The 10,889-nt window shown below is 36.6% G+C and overlaps 1 pseudogene; it reads right to left on the bottom strand.

The window, feature by feature from the left end:
• Positions 1-3,840: 3,840 nt before the first annotated feature.
• LOC122903463 lies at positions 3,841-10,565 on the bottom strand (annotated as a pseudogene).
• Between the last annotated feature and the right edge of the window lie 324 nt (positions 10,566-10,889).

Here is a 10,889-nt window from a genome sequence, read left to right as displayed (position 1 = left end):
AAAGGAGGTAAAAACTATAAAGGTCTGTGTTGACATCCTATTGTGACCTACGTGTTACAGAAAGGAAAATAGCAGATGATTACTAAAGACATTTTTAGGAATAATACTTACAAGGAACAATTGGTCATTAAATAATATTCAAAGTACAGTTTCTATTCATTCATAAAATACACTAATATTACACAGGGATAGTGAAATCATTAGAAATATAATTATATTGATTTGCTTTAACTTAAATATACAACTTATCCTCAGAGATGGGAAACACCCATAATGTAATATCCCTAATGGAATGAGATTGAACTGTGTGCAATTTAGTTTTTAAGACAAGAGAAGATATCCCCTGAAACACATACACAAAACATATTACAGAGATTTCAGAGGACAAAAACCTGTAAAGTTTTGATACTACCTGTGACAGTTAATGTTCCTGAAAATAATGACACAACTAGAAATGTGTGAAGACTTCAGAAGAAAAGCATGTCATACTCATCTATGAGACTAAGTTTCCACCAGAAAAATAGTTTCGTTAAGTGAATAAGACCAGGGATAAATAGCTATTCTAACGGAAAGAACATAAATACAATTGATTTGCCATGCCCACGATCACTACAGCCCAGTGTTCTGGTCGTGACGCTCCAGAGTATTGTTCCTTTCTCCTTGGCTCTTCTAACATTTCCAACATAACATTTCTAAAAGCTCTCTGTTCCCACCGTATCTGACATCCTACTTTCCCTTTAATTATAAGTAAATTTATTTTCATTTTCTCCACCACGGAGTATTGGTGATTTTGACTTTTCATGATAACCATCCTTTCGAATTCAGGTATCAGCTCTTTCCTTTGAATGTCTCCTGCTTGAACTTCCTCCTTTTCATTATTTTTATTACGACTCTAGTTCATGAATATATCATCTTGTGCCCGGATTACTGCAATATTTTCTAATGTATTTTCTCAGTCTCCTATTTCTCCACATTTATATTTCAAACCAATCGCTACTGAAATAATCATCATAACTTAACACTATGGACACATACCTGCTCAAAAATGTCAGTGGTCTCCCTTAATGAGAGAAGATGGCTTCAACACTTAGACCAACATCTAAGGACCTCCATATCGGAACTTGGGCAGGCCGTGTAATGTAAAAGTATTGTCCCTCAGTAATGAAAACCACTGGGTTGTAATTATTTAAGATCATTGAAAAAATTACATTAGGGAGCTACAATGATTGGAGGAAAGACAATGCTGTTAATTTAATGGCAATAAGTTGGAATAAGGAAGTACATCTTAGAGTTTAGATCCCACAATTACAAAATATCTATGGAAACACCCTATGTTGGTGTTTGGAAACAACACTCATGAATATTTTTTTTTGTTTCTACATGGTCAGAGCTTTGAGAACAAAGAAAACTGGTTTTTGGGTTTAAGGAGGATTGAATGGGAAACATGACTTTGAAGTTAGACATTGTGTATGACTACAAGGGACTATAAAGTGGCCCTTCAATGGATCCATTTACTTAGATGCTAAGAACAATAAACCAGGAGTCATTTCTTTACCTTTCAGACTCGCAAAAGAGCTAGACACCTTCTCTTCATTTCCCTTATTCTTTCTTAGAGAAGATTTGTCTGTATCCCAGAACAAAGGTCTCCTTCAGAGGGAGAGTGGTTGGATGTGAGCTGCCCTACACACTCTCCAGGTTTCGTAAATGCATCTCCCCTGGTGCAACCACGGCATGCAGTGACATTTCGCTCTCATTGCTTTACCCCGCATAGGACTGGGGCACAGGGAATTGGTGCTGGTCAGATTGCTCTGCGAGTAAATAAAAAATCTATTTTCTGATCCAGAAATATGGTGTCCCTGTTAATAGAGGTTAGACACATATGGATATAGATGATATGGTACAGACTGTTATAGAGAGATAGACCCACACATACTCTCTGTATAGGCACATATATAAACACATGTATGTGCATGTACATATATACATGTGTGTATACATATACACGTGTGTGTATACATATATACATCTATACCGGGGTTTCCTGCTATCTGAGAGAAGACCTTTCCTATGGAAACTTCTGTAAGCTGAAACAACTTAGGTGAAGAAACAGTTATCATTAATTTATATTAAAAAATTTTTGAACATTTCCAGACCCCCCCCAAAAAACCTCTCTTAAGTTTTTCTGGAAACTTAAGGCACATCTTGCTAAGAATGCACAAAATAAATTGAGATAAAGTGTATGTTCACAGACACAGTTCAGTGGTTTGAGATGCTGGGTGTAAGAGCTTCGGGGGCACTCTGGGTGCTGGGGGTGAGTTTGCTGCAAGCGCATGCTGAATGCTATTTTTACTTTTCACCTTTTCCTGCAAAAGTGAAGTCCTTTTCACATTTCTTTTAGTTAGCAAAAACAGGTAGAGATGTAGGTTTTTCAAAAAAGCAAAGTGGCCTAGTATGACCTTTTGAAAGTGATATACCTGCTTGAGTGTATGTGTGTGTGTGTGTGTGTGTGTGTGTGTGTGCGCGCGCGTGAGTGTGTGTGCATATGTGTGTGTAAAACTACAGCAGGCTATCCTACTAACCATGTAATACCTAAGGTCCTGCATAGTTTCAGACCTCATTGTTAGTATCAATTACCTGGTCAGTGTAGTAGTCACGATAAATGGGATTGGGCTAGTCTTCTGAAATAGGATTTTTGAAGCAATGAGATTTCATAAATAAAACAATGCAACTTAAGTAAGGATCATGCAGTGTCAATATTAATGATTTTTAGCTATTGAGAATAAACTGGGTAAAGAAAAAAATGCATGTCCCAAAATACAGAAAGAATACCGTATTGCCTACTGGAAGAAGCAGTTAGGGAGATAAATATGAATTTTTGATCCATAATAATAGGAAAATTCCCATTACCTGGCACTAATTCATGCCCTCTGGCTGCTGGAGTTGCTAATTTTGAAAAACATGAAATTGGAAATGTATTGAGAAGGCTTGGGGTTAAGGTTGAAGGTACTTTAAATTAAATTGAGTTTTTCACAGTTATGTTTGTATATGCATACCTCGCATAGGTGTTTTTGGTCTTTGTCCCACTCCTAAAGGTGGTGGTTTATACCCCATCTGTGGTGACTAAATGCATCGAGTGAGATAGGTGTTTCAATAGGTCTTAGAAGTAGTGGGAGAGGAGGAGAGAGAAGGAACATAAGCAAAAGACAGGTGTTCTTGGTCAAAAGAAATTGTGGTGAGACCTGGGTGTTATAGGCAACTAATGAATGATTGAACACAACATCAAAAACTAATGATGTACTATATGTTGGCTAACTAAACCTAAAAACAAAAACCCATGTCACATTTCCACAGCTGGGAAAAAAAAGGAAGTGTGTGATCCAGGTTCTTAGGCTAGTTCTAAAACATAATGCTGTTATTTTTTTCAAAACAATATTTAAATTGAATTAACATACAGTGTATTATTAGTTTCAGTGGTAGAGTTTAGGGATTCATCAGTTGCATAGAACACCCAGTGCTCACTACATCGCATGCCCTCCTTAATGCCCATCACCCAGTTACCCGATTCCCCACTCACCTCCCCTCCAGCAACCTTCAGTTTGTTTCCTAGAGTTAAAAGTCCCTTATGGTTTGTTTCCTTCTATGATTTGGTCTTATTTTATTTTTCCCTCCCTTCCCCTATGATCTTCTGTTTTGTTTCTTAAATCCTACATACGAGTGAAATCATATGATAATTGTCTTTCTCTAATTGACTTATTTTGTTTAACATAGTACCCTCTAGTTCCATCCTTGTCATTGCCAATAACAAGATTTCATTCTTCTTTTTTTTGACTCTAATAAAATTTATTGGTTTTCTTTGATTTCCTCTCTTCCAGCTTTGGAAGACTGTCTGGGTTCTTCTGCCACATTTCTGGGCTGCTGCTGCTCTAGCTTGTAAGGTCCCTTTTTTTTTTTTTTTTAGCTTTTGTACCTCCTGGAAAACCCAAATGCACAAGGTCTTCTTGGATGCCCAGCGTTGGTGGCCTTTCTGGTGGTACAGAGGGGGAAGGTGTACTCCATCCTCAGCCCCGTGCATGTCTTCTCAAAGAAACTGTAGTTGGTTTTACAGAGGTTTCTGAGCATATTTTCCTCTCCTTGATGTTCGTCAACAGATAATGCTTGTGGACTTTGTCCTTTCAATGTTTCTCCATCTGTTCTTCATAATTGCTGATCTTGGCAGTCAAGGCAATAATGCAAGCCTCCAGGGAGCTAGTGCTCTCAGAGTTTGCCACAATCTTGTTCATCAACTGCTCTTGCTTGATTTCAGCTTCTCCTTCTTGCAGGCCATTTCCAAAAACAAGAGTCTTCTCACAACATGGTCAAACCTGGTTTCTGGGTGCCATATCCATGAGCAGCTGGAGGGATGACACCTCAAGGAAAGGGAAGGCTCCACTGGTGAGGGGAAGGCCTGTGCTCACTCCACCAGGCAGCCCAAGGACTCAGAGTTCATTCTTTTTGATGGCTCTGTGTGTGGTGTGTGTGTGTGTGTGTGTGTGTGTGTGTGTGTAACCAGATCCTCTTAATCCATTTATCTCTCAGTGGACATCTGGGCTCTTTCCATAGTTTGCTATCATGGACATTGATGCTATAAACAGTGGGGTTCAAGTGCCCCTTCAGATCACTGTTTGTATCTTTTCAGTAATTACCCAGTAGTGCAATTGCTGGGTCGTAGGGTAGCTCTATTTTCAACTCTTTGAGGAACCTCCCTACTGTCTTCCAGAGCAGCTGCACCCGTTTACATTCCTACCAACAGTGTAAGAGGGCTCCCCTTTGCCTCCATAATGCTGTTATATTTTAAGCAGTAGCTCTGCTAAACTATGCACCCACGCTTCCTATTGTGCTTCTGCTCTTGATGTTAGTAAACACAAAATCAGGGACTTTATTAGAACCAAAGAAAGAAAGCACTTTAGGAGTGGATTGTAACAAAGGGAGTAATGGAAGAGGTAGGAGAGATAGATGTGCTTTTGCCCTGACATTTCAAACATAAAGGCACTGCATGAAGATTTAGTTCCCATTATGTTCTCTTCTGGAACAGAATCTTGCTGGATCTCTTTGGCTAACCTTGGAGAGGATGAAAGTCACTGATAGAAAATTGAACCGTGTCATCTACCTTTTACAGATTGGCTGGTAGCTTGAGCTACTGAGAGCCTGAGCTACTTTGGAGAAGATGTGTGACATCATACATGGCTTTCATATACCTAACAGGCAGAAAAGGAAATAATTTATAATCATGAACTGAATGACCCCTGCGTGTCACTTCTAGCAACAATCTATCCTCGTTCACCACCTAGACTGTGGCTACAAGCCTTGCTGTGTATATGCTTTATCCCACACTGCCCCATGCATCTTGAAGAGAACTGCATGTTCAGCAATTTCAAAATCCCTAAATGTGTATAATTAATATCAGTGGAGGTTAATTATAGTTACCCATAAAGCTTCATTACTATCTAGCAGAGAATAAAACCAATCTGAGCATTTTAATTATAATATAAATTATAATTATCTAGTCAGAGTAGTAGTCACTGTAAATAGGGTTGGACTAGTCTTCTGAAATAGGGTTTTTGAAATGATGATCTATTTCATAAATAAAACAGTGCTGCTTAAGTAAGGATCCTGCGGCTTCAATACTAATGATTTAGGTTGAAACTCTAACTACTGTTCTGAATATCATGTAAAATAAGTAAAAAGGAAAACATACACTTTGTCTTGTCCTATGGTAGACAACTCTAAATTGATCTTAATCTTTGTTTCTTGCCATATTAACATGAGCAGTCCATACTTGCCCTTTTATATATTTATTTTTTTGATACCACAGGAAGTCTCATAAACATACAATAATTAGAATATTATCTGAAAAACATACCAATCTACATACTCCTCAAAGGACAGACTCTGTATATATTTCAGATTTCTGTTAAATGTTCAATTGAAAAAGGATAAACACTAATGTTTAACAATAAGCAACTAAAAAAAATAGAAAATATTTCAATTGAGGACTGTTTCAGAAAGATTCCTTAGAGAAAGCAACAGACATTGGATTATTGATACTTACTGGTAATAATAGTACAGCTTAAAGTATAATTGGAAGAATCAGAATCAAGGTCTCAGAAAATAATTGAATATACTTTTAGACCTATATTATATAACATTTTCACATCCAAGTATAGCTTTGCCATTATCCCAGTGAAACTGCTTTAAGATTTCTGAGCTCCAGAAGTTTAGGAAACACATTTGGGTTGTATAATCATTCTTAACGGCAGCATCAGGAAACAAAGAATTTTTAGGCAAAATTAGTATGTAACATATTAGTTCCAAGTATGCCACAGAATAATTTGATATTTGCATATATTATGTAATGAAATGCTATCATAATTAGTCATTAACATTTGTCACCATATAATCAACTCCCTTTACCCTTTTCGCTCAGCCCCCAAAACCTTTCCCCTTTCCTAACAACAAATATGTTCTCTATATTAGTTTTGTTTGGTTAGTTTGTCTTGTTTTAGGATTCAACATATAAGCAAAACAATAGGTATTTTTCTCTGTCTTATTTCAGGTAACATGATACTCTCAAAGTCTATCTATGTTGTTACAAATGGCAACATTTCCATCTTTTTTATGGCTTAGTATTCCATTGTGTGGGGGGGTATAGTTATAGACATAGACATAGATATAGGTGATATTCTTTATCCATTCACCCAGCCATGGACACTTAGGTTGTTTCCATATCTAGACCATTGTAAATAATGCTACAATAAGCATAAGGTTGCATATATCTTTTTAAATTAGTGTTCTGTGTGTGTGTGTGTCTCTGTGTGTGTGTGTAATGTGTATGGTAAACAACAAGTAGTGGAATTACTGGATTATAAAGAAATTATGTTTTTAATTTTTTGAGGAATCTCCATACCGTTTTCTGCAGTGGCTATATCAATTAGCATTCCCACCAATAGCACATGAGGGTTCCTTTCTCTCTACATCCTCACAAACACTTGTTATTTCTTTAACTTTGGATTTTAGCCATTCTGATTGGTGTAAAGTGATAACTCATTATAGTTTTTGATTTTTATTTCCCTGATGTTTAGTGGTAAGGAGCATCTTCTCATGTGCCTTTTGGTCATCTGTATGTCTTCTTGGGAAAAATGTCTATTTGGGTCCTCTGCCCATTTTTAACCAGATTATTAGTGTTTGGTATTGAGTTGCATAATTTCTTTATACATTTTAAATATTAACCTCTTTTTGAATATATCATTTGCAAATATCTTCTCCCGTTTTCATTTTGTTGATGGTTTTCTTAACTGTGCAAAAGCTTTTTATTTTGGTGTAGTCCCAATAATTTTGCTTTTGTTTCTCTTGCCTGAGGAGAGACATCCAAAAAAATTTTTTTATGGCTGATGTCAAAGAATTACTGCCTATGTTTTCTACTAGGAGTTTTATGGTTACAGGTTTCACATTTAAATATTTAATTCATTTTGAATTTATTTTTATGTATGGTACAGGAAAGTGGTCTGGTTTCATTCTTTTGCATGTAGCTGTCCAGTTTGCCCAGCACTATTTGTTGAAGATACCATCTTTTCCCTATTGTACAGGTTCTTTTTTAATGTCTGAGCTTTAACATTTCATTTAAGTAGTTATACATATTTTATTGCTATGTTTGATTTTTAACTCTTATGGAACTCCATTTTAATTTGTAATATTCATTCTTTATGTAACTTTATCCACCACACTTAGCATCTCAGTATGCTTCAATTTTGGTATCTTTAAAATGGAAATTATGTATCAAGGCAGACCATGGTGTATTTTCACTCTTCGTCCAGCTTTCCTTAATGGGAGAGCATTATGAAAGAACGTCTGCATTAGTCAATAATATCTACCTAATAGCAGAAATGACCAATAATCTAGAGTTTATAAACTCATGTTTTTAGATGAGAAAACTGCATTTAGGGTCTTGCATGCCTGCAGGAAATAATGTAAGTCAATGCAAATCAGAATGTTTGCTTCTGCAGTAGCAATTACTTTAAGGGACTTTTTAGATGGAGGAAAATGCTTCTGTACAATAGAGTTTCTGGTAGAGAACATACCTGAGGCACAAAACTACTGTGTGGGTTTTTGCCACTACCAGAGAAAGTATTGGGAATTCATCTTTCTCTTAATTGTTGCCAGTTCTTTTCTAGGAAAAAACCAAAATCAAAACCGAAACCAAAACAAAACCCAACAGAGGTTATAATTTTCTTGAGTAGACACTTGTTGTAGAGAACAGGAATTAAAATTAATATTCATGAAATACTCAGAGAACTTTAATGCCCCGATTAGAAAAAGCCTTCAAAATTATTCTTGAAAATTATTTAATCTATAACATGTCATTTTGATCTTTACTCTGATATTTTCTCCAAATCTTTGTTTTAATTCTGAATATTCATCAAATAAAGAGTGGAGACTATCTGTTAAGTGTGTCTCTCAGATGAAGGAATGTCCCAATAATCCCTGTGAGTTCTTTGCCCAAAGAGAAGGAGTTAGCCTTCTCTTTCTATTCTTGTGTTTTACTCTACACATCAGTGTTTCTTTATTTATTACATTACATTTTATTATTACATTACATTTCTTTATTTATTACATTAAATTACATTACATATTAATTACATATGGAAAGCACTAATAGATGCTTACAATAAGCCTCACCATTAGAGGAGGTGGAACAACTAATGAGGAGGACAGACAAATTAGAAAGTAACATGCTGGGGCGCCTGGGTGGCTCAGTGGGTTAAGCCTCTGCTTTCGGCTCAGGTCATGATCTCAGGGTCCTGGGATCAAGCCCTGCATCGGACTGTCTGCTCAGCAGGGAGCCTGCTCCCCCCGCTCTCTCTGTCTGCCTCTCTGCCTACTTGTGATCTCTCTCTCTCTCCCTTTGTCAAATAATTTTAAAAATTTTAAAAAAAAGTAACACTCACATATTTTAACAAAATGTTGAACCATATACTGGCTGTTCATTCCAGTGATGTTGTGCTCTCTGTGAACACTGGTTTTATATACATGTGTCCTTTACTTATGGAATAGTCTATCAATTAACAACATTAGATAGTGACTTACAAAAAATTAATTATTTCATGATTTCTGCAAACATTCACTAATTTTCTCCAAAGTATTAATCTCCTTACCCTGCGGAATATTATTGAGGAAATTTTTTCACAAAGAGTATCTATCTTTCACATAGGACAGCTTATTTTTAATATAGATTAAAGAAGGATTTTGGTCATATTCTTTTGCTATTAATTTATTCTGCAGATTTTTATCAACTTCTTGATAAAATTTGATGTTGGTGTCAGTGAGGGACATGGTAAAACACTTTCAGAATAGGGAGTTAATATTAATTAATGGGCTGCAGGAGACATAAATTTAAATTTTTGGGATATTCAAATATCATTATAAGACTTAATTAGTGTGTGTTAAAGCAATGTAATTATGCTCAAAGAGGTGGTTTTGTTTACTCCTATCTTGGGGTACAAAGATAACTAATTATTTGAAGTGTGTTATCCACCAATTATCCACCACTCTGTCACAATTCAGTGCTTGGGATAATCCTGTGTCAGCCATGGAGGTGCTCTGTTCAGATCTCCCTCATTTGACTTTCAGCTGTGAGGAGTGGGGTTAGTGGAGAACCTGTAAGAACAGGCTCCAAGTTCAGGATCTGCCTCACTATTCCCACTAAAGCCATGCTCTTGGTTATATAATTTAATGAAGCTATGACAAAGTATAAAATGGTTTCTGCTGCATCTTTATATCATTATAGCAATCTACATTCCCAAATGGAATTCTAAAAACAAACAAATAAAAATCTTCATTTGGCAGCAGTAATTTCTGAGCCACTTTAACCAGACCAATATAACAGCACCCAGTGTTTGTATAACTGGTTAGAATACTTCCCAGTTCTTACTAAAGCATAATATTTAAGTACAAGTGGCATTGAATTTATTTTCTTTTTGAAGATTTTATTTATTTGACAGAGAAAGAGAAAGAGAGGCAGGCAGAGGGAGAAGCAGGCTCCCTGTTGAGTAGGGAGCCCCATGCAGGGTTCGATCTCAGGACCCTGGGATCATGACTGAGCCAATGGTAGACGCTTACCCGACTGAGCCACCCAGGCTCCGGACAGCCTTTCATTTAAGAGTGTAGTTGGCCACCAAACTTGCAGGCATTCTTCAATTGGCTTTGACAGGCATGAAAGAAAGTGGTCTATAGAGTTTGGCTTCAGAGAACTTCAATTTTATAAGTGCATTCATAAAGCTCATATTATTTTTTGCCACAACCACCTTTTAGTCATGGGCTTTACGGCTAACGCTTGAAGGTTATCAGTAACACATCAGTATCTACACGTTGGAGGAGAGATCCCTACTGAACAAGATAACCGTGGTCCCACTCTTACCCATGATTTCACATTCTAGGCTCCTTTCACTCACAGGCAACTGCAGTCTAGAAGTAGATCCTCCTCCTTCTGAACTAGACCCTCCACTAATAGCCTCAACACCTCCAATACTCATGTCATTTCATCTGATCCCGTAGGCGTTTTATTGTGTCATGTCATCACAAGAAGGGTGAATACAGTGCCATACGATATTCTGAGAAAGAGAGAGCACATTCATATACGTTGTATTACATTGTTTTAATTATACCATTTTTTATTATTATTATTGATTAATCTCTTGCTGTGCCTGGTTTATAAATGAAACTTTATCATATGTTTGTATGCATAGGAAAAACATAGTATATATAGAGTTTAGTGCTGTCTGTGTTTTCGGGATCCCCTGGGAGTCTTGCAATGTATCGTCGCAGATAAAGGGGGACTACTGTAATTATGCTATTAT

Source organism: Neovison vison, chromosome 3 (assembly GCF_020171115.1).
Source record: "Neovison vison isolate M4711 chromosome 3, ASM_NN_V1, whole genome shotgun sequence".
Lineage (NCBI taxonomy): Eukaryota > Metazoa > Chordata > Mammalia > Carnivora > Mustelidae > Neogale > Neogale vison.
This window is presented reverse-complemented; position numbering and strand designations above follow the sequence as displayed.